Here is a 10,271-nt window from a genome sequence, read left to right as displayed (position 1 = left end):
CCCTTCTTTTCCGTTTCCCCCTCCTATTCTACAAACATACTTTATCATAATACAAGCTGCACAGGCAGGCCATCTGAGTCCTAGAATCTAAATTAGTTTGTAAAAATTATGCATTTTATGTTTTAAAATGTAAATGTAATATATGTTATTATCTCCTTAACAGTGAATTTTTTTTTTTTTGTAACTTTTTAGGAACAACAAATCTTAAGTATCTAACACTCCAAAACAAGGGGCTAGCAGTTTACTCCCAAATGAAGATAATCAACTTCCTATTTAAAATGACAAAAGTAGTTAAATAGGGAGGAAAAGGGATTATCTTTGCTTTTCAAAATAATATATCAAACATTTCTTCCAGTGAAAGGAGTAAAGACTAGGCACTAAAAGATTATTGAGACTATTACAATAACCTTTTTCTGATACAATAAAGACTATAGCTATGACTATAGGTCAAGAAAGAAGGTAAAATTTTCAAGAGACTTTTCTGAGGTATACTCAGTAAAGCTATAGAAACTCCATAAATATATATACTTACTATGTATCCACAAAATTTGAAATGAAAAGCTAAAAAAAAAAGGAAAAAACCACAGTGAATAAACATACAAGATGGTACTATCAGAGAGGATTTTCAAGAAGCAGATAGTGGTGAGAGGTTGAAAGTGCAATGTGTAAGTCCTAGATCCTGAGAAATAAAAATATGCATTGGGTATAATCATTGATGGTGATAGACATGAGATTATAATACATTGAAATAGGGACAGACGCTGACAAAGTTAAAAAAAATTGTGTGACACGTTTATGACTTTACACATAAAGAGAAGAGGCTTAGAGAGGTTTTGTTTTGTTGTTTGGTTTTTACTGGCTAGCATGTAAGAACTCAGTTACTACTGTCACCTAATCTTACGACTCAAAGTCTGTGGTCTTTTCTACTAATAAACTGCATTCAGTATTGAAAACGAAACAAGTTATTCTAAACCTTTCAGGTGTGAAACTTGCTAATATATAACTTAAATAATTATAATGTAAGCATGAAACGACAAAACTCACTTGAAAATCAGCTGATCAGCGGATCCAGAAGAAATTTAAAGAAATTTCTGCTGGACACCGTGGCTCACGTCTGTAATCCCAACACTTTGGGAGGCAGAGGCATGTGGATCACTTGAGGTCAGGAGTTCAAGATCAGCCTGGCCAACATGGTAAAACCACGTTTACTAAAAATACAAAAATTAGCTGGGCGTGGTGGCACAGCCTGTAATCCTAGCTAATCAGGAGGCTGAGGCAGGAGAATTGCTTGAGGCCAAGAGGCGGAGGTTCCAATGAGCCAAGATTGTGCCACTGCACTCCAGCCTAGGAGACAGAGCAAGACTCAGTTTCAAAAGCCAGAAAAAAAAAATGCTACATGTTCTATAAAATAACAATACGTGGCTGGGTGCAGTGGCTCATGCCTGTATCCCAACACTTTGGGAGGACGAGGAGGGCAGATCACGAGGTCAGGAGATCGAGACCATCCTGGCTAATAAGGTGAAATCCCGTCTTTACTAAAAATACAAAAAATTAAGTAGTGGGCGCCTGTAGTCCCAGCTACTGGGGAGGCTGAGGCAGGAGAATAGTGTGAACCCGGGAGGCAGAGCTTGCAGTGAGCCGAGATCGCACCACTGCACTCCAACCTGGGTGACAGAGAGAGACTCTGCCTCAAAAACAAACAAACAAAAAACAATATGTATCATTGAGTTTTAACTGTAGAAGCAGAGAAACTGTGCTGGCAAATAAACTTCACATGCAAAAGCAAGATTGACTTTAAGAAATATATATATAGGCAGGGCGCGGTGGCTCACGCCTGTAATCCCAGCACTTTGGGAGGCCGAGGCAGGCGGATCATGAGGTCAGGAGATCGAGACCATCCTGGCTAACACGGTGAAACCCCGTCTCTACTAAAAAAATACAAAAAATTAGCCGGGCATGGTGGCGGGTGCCTGTGGTTCCAGCTACCCAGGAGGCTGAGGCAGGAGAATGGCGTGAACCCAGGAGGCGGAGCTTGCAGTGAGCTGAGATCACGCCACTGCACTCCAGCCTGGGGGACAGAGTGTGACTCTGTCTCAAAAAAAAAAAAAGGATATATATATATGTGTGTATATATGTGTATATATGTGTATGTATATGTGTATATATGTGTGTATATATGTATATATGTGTGTATATATGTATATATGTGTATATATATGTGTATATGTTTGTGTATATATGTGTATATATATGTGTGTGTGTATATATGTGTGTATATATATGTGTGTATATATATATGTTCAACCATGAAGCAAAAAAAGATTAATTTCACAAAATAGATTCCAAATATGCAAAAGTACATCTCAATTGTACAAAGAATACTAAAAAGATATCATACAAGATTTGTTTATGTCCTATTCATAGACAAAAACAATAATAGAAAATACCCTAATTGTCACATATATAGGAAGAAGAATAGAAAGTGATATGTACATCATAATTACATTACAAAGCATTTTCACTTATATTTTTTATAATCTCTCACAACGTATGACTAGTAGATTTGTTACTTTCCCCATTTTTCAAATATTAAAGAAAAAAGGAGATAAATTCATTTTTCTCTGGTTACATAGCTATTGTGATCTCAGGACTTAATGGCCACAATGGTGGCCATTAAGTTTCAATGCCTGAATTTTGAAGAAGACACATTCATCCCGTAGCAGCTAGTGATCATAATAGCAACAGTAAAGCTAAAATAATAATATCTTACACTTATTGGGAACTTATTATTTGCCAGACACTATTCTGAGTGCTATACACAGACTAATTTAATCCTTACAAAAAGTCTAAGAATTAGACAAGATAATATCATTATTACACAGATGAAGAAATTAGTATTTTAAGAGTAATACATTTAAAGGGACAAGTTGATAAGTTTTTAAAAAAAAGAAATTGTCTCGAGTATAAATGCATTTATCAGGATTTCAGAAGATTGAAACCTTCAGTGTTGAAATATCAGGCACTTTGGTAAATGAGGAGTGTTATTTTGGAAAAGAATTTAAGGACCTACAATGTGTCCCTCACGCATGTTTTATAAGTGACCACATATTTAAGCTCTTGATAAGAATTTGTTTTCTATTTATACACAAGTATGAGGGGCAGTGTTGTAAGATGTCCTTCATAAAACAAAGTCTTAAATGTTGTCTGAAACTATCCAAGAAAGACATGCTCCTTGAGGTTAGGGTGTGCACCTTAAAGGAGTTTATGTCTCCAGCAACTTACAAAAGATAGGAATTTGTTGTTGATACTCATTATGAGGATGATGATATCATGACTTTGTAAATCCACAACTTTGTATGCAGATAGCAATCTCCTTGAAAGACTGATTGCTAATGTTCAAATTGCCTTTTGTGCAAAGCTGACAAATTTTAGACCAAATTGCTGTTGGCTATGTTTTCAGAAAGGTAGATCTTAATAATGACATTTAATTTTTCTTTTTGAACAAACGAATGAGTTTCAAGAATGTTTCTACAAAGACAGAGCACTATATAAATTCGACATGAAAGCAAACCCTAATTTAAAAAATAATACCCTAATGATGTCTAATTACTTCCTTGAGAATAAGCAGCAACATAATTAGTCACCTTTATCTTCATATGCACCTGGAATTGCTATTGTGAATAAAGCATACAAAGCACAGTCCATTTTTAAAACAACATTCTGCAGTATAGGAAACTGAGAAGGTTTGGGTTAGGAAGGCAAGGTAATTTATGACAAATCATTACAGTTTCTAATGGCATTTGATCCAGTTTTTGAGGGACTTGATAAAATAATTAACAGAGTTTGGAAAACTTTCCATTGCAAATAACATAGAATTATGGTCATGAGCCACTTAGTGACATTTTGGTCAATGATGGACTGCATAAACAATAATGGTCTTATAAGATTATAATATCATATTTTTACTGTATCTTCTCTATGTTTAGATACACAAATACCACTGGGTTAGAATTACCTACAGTATTCAATACAGTAACATGTACAGGTTTATAGCCAGGAGCAATAGGTTATATTATATACCCTAGGAGTGTTGTAGGCTACACCATCTAGGTTTGTTAAGTACACGCTATTATGTTCACACAATGACGAAATCACCTAACGAAGCATTTATCAGAACATATCCCCATAGTTAAACAATGCATGACTATATTTTAGAGCTAAATAGAAAGCATTTCCCATCAGGCTAGATAAAATGCAGTTTGAGAAGACAGTCTCTGTATACGTCAGACAGTTCACTGCTATAGCAAATGGCAACTATTAACTCCAAACTTTGAGATTTTATCCAGAAAGAACTTGGAAATCTCTTCTCTGTTAGATAATGTCTTCCAAGAAATGGGTGGTGGACAGGATAGACTAACCCAGCTGACAACCACTCAAATGAATTCCTGGAAGTGAGCCTTTTCAGACAGAAAGGAAAATAAAAGTTTCTATCTCTTTACCACTGGCTGCCATGTGAAGACTTCAAAAATCAGTTTGTACCATCTTCTATAAAACTCAAACTAAGAAAGCAAAGTATATTTTCTCTTCGATAGCTGCAGAAGAGCCCGTTCTTACTTGTACTATCAATACTGACTAATGCTGTAATTCTTTAGGAATATTCAAAGTGGTCATTCTACACCTGTGGAAACAATTCTATTTCACGGTAATTTGCAAATAAGTTATCATGGGAGGTAGGGACAATGTTTCTGATTGTAATTGAGTTTTTCTGGATAGTTATTTTAGAGTTTTTTTTATTAATTGTTGTATAGCAACTTACCACAAATTTAGCAACTTACAGCAACATGCGTTTCTTACTGCAGTCTCTGTGAAGTGGAGTCTGGCTATTGCTTAGCTGGTTTCTACTGTACACTCTTAGGCTGTAATCAGAGTCAGCCAAGGCTAAGTTTTCATCTGGCAGTTCTACTAAGAAAGGATCTTCTTCCATGCTCCATCAGGTTGTTGGGCAGAATTTATTTTCTTGTAACCACAGGAATGAGAGCAGTTAGTTTTTGTTGGCTGGAGGCTGAAAAGTTGCCTTCTGAGGGTCCTAGAGGGTGCTGCAGTTTCTTGAGGCCACTTGCAGTTCCTTGCCATGTGGGCTTCCCCAACTTGAATATTTATTTTATCAAGTCTGCAAAGAGAGTATTTAGAACAAGTGGACTAGCAAGACAGTATTGTGTAAAATAGCTTACTTATGGAGGTGACCTTCCATATTCCTTGCAATGTTATACTGATTAAGGCAAATCACAGGCTTCTCCTTCACTTAAGGGGAGGAGAGTACACAAGGCCATAAAGTCCAACTGTCAGGAATCCTGCTTGGGGGGTACCCTAGAAACTATTCATGCTTGTTACCAATTTATCATGTGATTTTATTTTCTCTCTCCCTATAAACATGTTTTTGTAGTTTGTTAACCTAAGACACCAACTTCTGGAGATGTGCTTTGTTAAAAGAAGATGCTTTTGTTCTAAATTTTTATTTTTTGGGGAGTACATGTGAAGGTTGTTACACACGTAAATAACTCTCGTGGTGGTTTGTTGTATGTTTTATTTCATCACCCAGGTATTAAGCGCAGTACCCAATAGTGATCTTTTCTGCTTCTCTCCCTTCTCCCACCCTCCCTGTTCAAGGAGACCCCAGTGTCTGTTGTTTCCTTCTTTGTATTAATAAGTTATTGTTTGGCTCCTATTTATAAGTGAGAACATGTGGTATTTAGTTTTCTATTCTTGTGTTAGTTTGTTAAGGATAATAGCCTCCAGCTCCATCCATGTTCCCACATGGATGTTCCCATGATCTCATAACTTTTTATTGCTGCATGGTATTCCATGGTATATATGTACCACATTTTCTTTATCCAATCTGTCATTGATGGGCATTTAGATTGATTCCATGTCATTGCTATTGTGAACAGTGCTGCAGTGAACATGCACACACATGTGTCTTTATGGTAGAATGATTTATATTCCTCTGGGTATAGACTCAGCAATGGCATTGTTGGGTCAAATGACAGTTCTGCTACTAGTTTTGAGGAATCGGCATACTGCTTTCCTCAATGTTTGAACCAATTTACTCCCACCCACAGTGCATAAGCATTCCCTTTTCTCTGCAACCTCGCCAAGATGTTATATTTTGACTTTTTAATAATAGCCATTTTGACTGGTGTGAAATGGTATCTCATTGTGATTTTAATTTGTATTTTTCTAATGATCAGTGACATTGAGCTTTTTTTTTCCATATGATCATTGGCCACATGTATGTCTTGAGAAGTGTCTATTCATGTCCTTTGCCCACTTTTTAATGGAGTTGTTTGGTTTTCTCTTGTAAATTTGTTTAAGTAAGTTTCTTGTAGGTGCTGGATGGTAGACCTTTGTCAGATGCATAGTTTGCAAATATTTTCTCCCATTCTGTATGTGGTCTATTCACTCTGTTGATAGTTTCTTTTGCTGTGCAGAAGCTCTTAAGTTTAATTAGATCACACTTGTCAATTTTTTACTTTGTTGTGATTACTTTTGGTGTCTTTGTCATGAAAACTTTTCCTGTTTCTATGTCCAGGATGGTATTGCCTAGGTTGTCTTCCAGGGTTTTTATAGTTTCGGGGTTTACATTTAAGTCTTTAATCTGTCTTGAGTTGATTTCTGGGTCTGTGTAAGGAAGGGGTCCAGCTTCAATCTTCTGTGTATGGCTAGACAGTTATCCCGGCATGATTTATTGAATGGGGAGTCTTTTCCCCATTGCTTGCTATTGTCAGCTTTGTCAAAGATCAGATGGTTTTAGGAGTGTGGCCTTATTTCTGGGCTCTCTATTCTGATCCATTGGTCTGTGTGCCTGTTTTTGTACTGTACCATGCGGTTTTGGTTCTTGTCAGAGGTTTTTCTGTTTGTTTTTGTTTTGTTTTGTTTCAAAATGTTTGCACCTAAGTCCTCAATTTTTCCGATAACTGTTATATTCCATTGTTCAACAGTCTTCTATCTTGTTCACTAGAACAAGGTGGACACATTGTCAATTCAAAAAAGTGTGTTACATCAGTTTCAGGTTCCTAACAACCATGTTTATTTGAGATACATGAAAGTCCAAAGGGCCCAGTTAGGTGGGCACGGCCCTTAGGCTTGAATTAGTCTCTCAGTGATGATGATCAGATCACTTATTTTTATTACTTTTATTTTAGTATAGCCTGTGCTGCTACATTTCTTTGGACTACTAGATTTTTGCCCTTTCTTTAGTAACTGGAGAGAGAATGTCTTTTCTAATCTGGTACCTGAAATGGATTAGCTATCTAAGAAAAGGCTTCAGTACTGGCAGTTTACCCCAAACTCCTGGATTTTATTTATTATTATTATTTTTTGACTAGCATATTTATCTTTCTAAATAATTTGATGTGCAAATTTTGTACACCTGTCACCGTACCTGCCATCTAGAGATGCCTTGCTGAATGCTCACAAAGAAATTTCTGTCTTCTCTAGGTAATCCACAGATGACTAGAAATTATTTAGTGAGCTATATCTTTAGAAATATATAAAACAGCCGGGCATGGTGGCTGACACCTGTAATCCCAGCACTTTTGGAGGCCGAGGCAGGCAGATCACGAGGTCAGGAGATCGAGACCATCCTGGCTAACACGGTGAAACCCCGTCTCTACTAAAAATACAAAATATTAGCCGGGCATGGTGACGGGCGCCTATAGTCCCAGCTACTCAGGAGGCTGAGGCAGGAAATGGCGTGAACCTGGGAGGGAGAGCTTGCAGTGAGCCGAGATTGTGCCACTGCACTCTGGCCTGGGGGACAGAGCGAGACTCCGTCTTAAAAAATATATATATATAATATATATATACCTATATATATAAAACATTGTTTTCTGGATTTTTCTGATTGCTAAGAAAGCTACTTTGACTTCTAGAACAAAATATATTAGTACTTCTTCAATTGCTGTAATTATCACTTACAGAAAAAAGTTGCTTTCTAGTCTATTCTTAGATATGTAACTTCAGGTAATATTTTATGCCTCCAGGAAGCACTGAATTTCTTTCCGAAAAACATACTGGCCCTACCTTCTGAGAGGAAAGATTCACTTATGATTATTCACGATGTACTTGTTTGGGTTTTTGACACTTTGGCTCTTACTTCACAATAACCTCCACTAATGTTCTCCTCCTCAGACCTGTCCAAGTTATCTAAGCAGGTCTTACATATATCTGAAATATTCATTTTCTTTCTTGCTTTCTTTTTTTGTGAAGCATTCATTTTCTGACTTTAAAAGGTGATCCTATTCCTCTACATCATCTTTTCTTTCTCTGAATTTCTGAGAAAATAGCTAGGTGACATTTCTCCAAAGATGAAAAAATTCCCATGGTGGGCTTCATCTTTACTTGGAGACTCTCTGTTTAACACCAATATTCTTAAATCAATGCAGGTAGATATCTTTTTTTCCAAAGACTAGCCCTTATGATTGTGGCTACCTAAGGCGGAAGAAAAATCCTAAGAAATATTTGTGAAGTTCATAGTCCAAGGCGTAAGATCACACACAAAAAAAGAAAAAAACCTAAAACATAATTATAGAACTATAGAATGCTTTTCTTCTCCCCACATCTTGCCACCATTATTAAAGGCCCATTTAAAGCAATTTGTTTTATCTAGTACATCACGACTTGCTATCAAGAAAAAATAACAAGGCATACCAAAAAGAAAAAAAAAATACCCCACACAATTTGAAGAGACAGAGCAAGCAAGCATTTGAAACAGATGTCACAAAAGCCAGCATCATGCTGAATGGAGAAAAGTTGAAAATATCCCCACTGAGAACTGAAATAAGACAAGGATGTCCGTTTTCAACCCTACTATTCAACATAGTACTGGAAGTCCTAATCAGAGCAATCACACAAGAGAAAGAAATAAAGCATATCCAAACTGGAAAAGAGGAAGTCAAACTATCACAGTTCATTGATGATATGATCATATACCTAGAAAATGCTAAAGACTCATCTAAAATGTCCTACACCTGATAAATGAAAAGTTTCAGGACACAAAATTAATCTACATGAATCAGTTGCACTGCTAAACACCAACAATGACCAAGCTGAGACTCAAATCAATAACTCAGTACCTTTTACAACAGCTACAAAAATGAAATAAAATACTTAGAAATATACCTAAGCAAGGAGGTGAAAGATCTCTACAAGGAAAGCTACAAAACATTGCTAAAAGAAGTCATAGATGACACAAACAAATCAAAACACATCCCATGCTCACAGAGAGGCAGAATCAATGTTGTCACAATGTCTATACTGCCAAAAGCAATCTACAGATTTGATGTAAATCCCATCAAAAATCATCATCATTTTTTACAGAACTAGAAAAAACAATCCTGAAATTCATATGGAACTAAAAAAGAGCCTGCCTAGGCAAAGCAAGACTAAGCAAAAAAACAATACTGGCTGTATCACATTACCCAACTTCAAATTAAACTGCAAGGCTATAGTAACCCAGCATGGTACTGGTATAAAAATAGGAATGTAGACCAATGGAGCAGAATAAAGAACCCAGAAATAAAATCAAATACTTACAACCAACTTATCTTCATCAAAACAAGCAAAAACATGAAGTGGGGGAAGGCCACCCTGTTCAACAAATGGTGAACAAATGGATAATTGGCAAGCCACATGTGGAAGAATGAAACTGGATCCTCATCTCTCACCTTATACAAAGGTAAATTCAAGATGGATCACATACTTAAATCTAAGACATAATACTATAAAAATGCTAGAAGATAATGTCAGAAAAACTCTTTTAGACATTGGCTTGGGCAAAGAATATATGACTAAGAACCCCAAAGCAAATGCAACAAAAACAAAAATAAATGAATGAGACCTAACTAAACTAAAAAGTTTCTGCACAGTAAAAAGAAATAATCAGCAGAATGAACAGACAACCCACAGAGTGGGAGAAAATATTCACAAACTGTGCATCCAACATAGGACTAATATCCAGAATCTACAAGGAACTCAAGCAAATCAGCAAGAAAAAACAAATAATCCCATCAAAACGTGAGCAAAGGATATGAATAGAAAATTCTCAAAAGAAGATATATAAGCAGCCAACAAACATATGATAAAATGGTCAGAATCACTAATTATCAGGGAAATACAAATTAAAACCACAATGAGATGTCACCTTACTCCTACAAGAATGGTCATAATCAAAGAGTCAAAAAATAATAGATGTTGACATGGATGTAGTGAAA

The sequence above is a fragment of the Pongo abelii genome, chromosome 14, assembly GCF_028885655.2.
Source record: "Pongo abelii isolate AG06213 chromosome 14, NHGRI_mPonAbe1-v2.0_pri, whole genome shotgun sequence".
NCBI classification, from domain to species: domain Eukaryota; kingdom Metazoa; phylum Chordata; class Mammalia; order Primates; family Hominidae; genus Pongo; species Pongo abelii.
The sequence above is the reverse complement of the archived record's forward strand: the minus strand, read 5'-3'. Positions refer to the sequence as shown.